The sequence below is a fragment of the Choloepus didactylus genome, chromosome 6, assembly GCF_015220235.1.
Source record: "Choloepus didactylus isolate mChoDid1 chromosome 6, mChoDid1.pri, whole genome shotgun sequence".
Taxonomy (NCBI): Eukaryota; Metazoa; Chordata; class Mammalia; order Pilosa; family Megalonychidae; genus Choloepus; species Choloepus didactylus.
Window position 1 is genome coordinate 113,569,264 of NC_051312.1, and position 2,569 is coordinate 113,571,832.

The 2,569-nt window shown below is 39.9% G+C and overlaps 1 non-coding gene across 1 annotated transcript; it reads right to left on the reverse strand.

Annotated features, from left to right (window-relative positions):
- Positions 1 to 309: 309 nt before the first annotated feature.
- TRNAK-CUU lies at positions 310 to 382 on the reverse strand. Its single transcript has one exon. It is a non-coding gene; the product is annotated as a tRNA-Lys (tRNA).
- Between the last annotated feature and the right edge of the window lie 2,187 nt (positions 383 to 2,569).

Here is a 2,569-nt window from a genome sequence, read left to right on the forward strand (position 1 = left end):
CGAGGCATTGTGCCCCTGACTGACGGCAGGCAATTAAATTAGAGAATGATGCTGGGCTCCTTCCATGCTCCTGCTTTCTCACCTGGTTCAGAAGGTATCGTTCCCTGAGATTACTATTGTCCTCAAGTTTGCACCCAAAGATTGTAAACATGCTAGTCTTGTGATTTTAGAACAAAGGTGGTTGCCTGGGGAAAAGGAAAAACAATTACGTAGCCCAAAGAATGCTTCTGCTATATAATCCTGTGCTAAAAAGCCAATAAAAGAACTTCTTGCAGGAACATAAAACCAGTTCCTTTTTTTCGCAATTGGCGCCCAACGTGGGGCTTGAACCCACGACCCTGGGATTAAGAGTCCCATGCTCTACCGACTGAGCTAGCCGGGCCACCTGAGGGGGAACCAGGAATCCTAATCACTAGACCATCAGGCAACCTTCCGTGCCTCCACACTTTCTCACTATAGCCCTCCCTTTGCACTGCCATCAGGGTGGCTCCAGCTAGCATCCCTCCTTCAGATTTTTCCAGTCTGGGAGTTAAAATCAAGTGCTTAAGGACCAAAAAATTGCAGGGTATATGCATCATGCTTCTTCAACAGCTATCTCCCCACTACCATCCTAGCCACTTGTCAATATCAGAACTAGCAGAATTCTGCAGCTCAGCAAACATAAAACCCAGAATAAGAGGTTAATCTCCTACCCTGGCAAGGACCTCCCCACACTTCATGTTTGTCACCCCCATGGGTAGGGTAGAGATTACAAATGGCTCCCTAACAACTCTCCAGAAAATTTACCCCTTCCAAATTTACTGATTGATCTTCTTGAGATTAGTGATGGGAAGAAAAGGAGAGAGGCTAGTTTTACGTTTGCCCCATAGAAAGTTATATATAAATGATCTAGAATCTCCCTCAAGCTTGAACTGTAGAGCCTTAGCTGAGCCTGAGACAACAGGAAGACATTCAAATTAGTATCCCCTCAACTGTGTAAACAAATACAAATACAAGTTGAACATGCAAACTGGTAATTGCTCTCTAAGGCAGTAAGAAATTTCTGTGAGAATTCAGAGGAAAGAAAGATGACTCATATTGGGGAGAAAGCAGGGCAAAGTTGATGGGGTTTTTAAAAAAGCAAAAACAGCATAAAGATGATCAATAGTCTTAGTCATTGGGAAAATACAAATAAAACCCACAATGAGGTAACTCTTCATGCCCATTAAGGTAACAGAATAAGAAGGAAAAAACTGAGAATTCCAAGTGTTGGTGAGGATACAGAATAACTGAAACTCTCATACAATGCTAGTTGGGATATTAAATAGTAAAATCACTTTGGAAAACTTACTGACAGTTTCTTAAGTTAAAAATAAATCTACCTTTTAATGGAACCATTTCACTCCTGGGTACTCACAAAAGAGAAATGAAAACAGGTCCCAATAAAGACTTGAAAACAAACGCAGATAGCAGCTTAATTCACAATAACCAAAAAAAATGTGAAACAACAACCCAAATGCCCATGATCAGGTCAATGGATTATCCCGCCAGATAGTGGTATAATACTGAAATCCTATTCAAAACAGAAACTACAAACTATGACACATGCAGGAACATGGACAAATCTCAAAATTATTATGCTTAATGAAAAAGTCAGGTACACAAAGTACTCATTATATGGTTACATTTATGTAAGATTCTAGAAAATGCAAAGTAATGTATTCTGACAAAAAGGAGATCGAGGGTTGACTAGGACTGCGAACAGAGAGAGAGGTGGACAGCAAATGGACTTGAGGAGTATTTTGGATGTGATGGAAATAATTTTGATTATAAGGGTAGTTACATGAGTGTATCAAACTGTCAAAATGGATAAAATTTTACATTTTAATGTATGTTGAAGAGAGAAACACGATTATATTTCTGCCTAACACACTGTGGGAGAGCAGTCAAGTGGATGCCTGGGCAAGGGATTGCTAACTCTAGGTCATAAGGTGCAGTGTCTGGATGGTGAGGAAACTGTTTCCAAGAGAAGGTAGGACATTTGTAACCATGTAAATGGGGGAATTCTTAGAGTCAGATGTGCATGTCTAAGACAAGATGTTTGCCCAAAAATGACCAGGAAATACCCCTCCCCAATCACAACCCCTGCCTTGGCCCCTACCCTTTGGCATATTACAAAGGAAACAAAAATGGTCCAACAATTCATTTGAACTTTTATGTTCCTACAGTTTGCACTGTGCTGGAAGAAATGCAGTCATTTCTGACTCTAAATTGTTGCCAAAGAGCCTAGTCAAAGCTGCCCACCTCCATACGCAAAGCCCCTGATGGTGCAACTCTTCATGCGTACCAGTTTCGGGATGTCCTATTTGCTGACTTACCCTCAAACCTTTAAAGTCAATTTTATTAAACATTGACTATTTAATTAAATTTAACTAATACATTTAATTAAAGGCCTTTAATCCATTTTTGCACCTTGAGGTGATTTTATTACAAAAGGGACAATTTTCTTGACCAAAAGATCTCTAAATATATAAGTAATATAAATAACACATTGACCTTTCCCCCTTGGAATCTATGCTAGTGTCTGGCT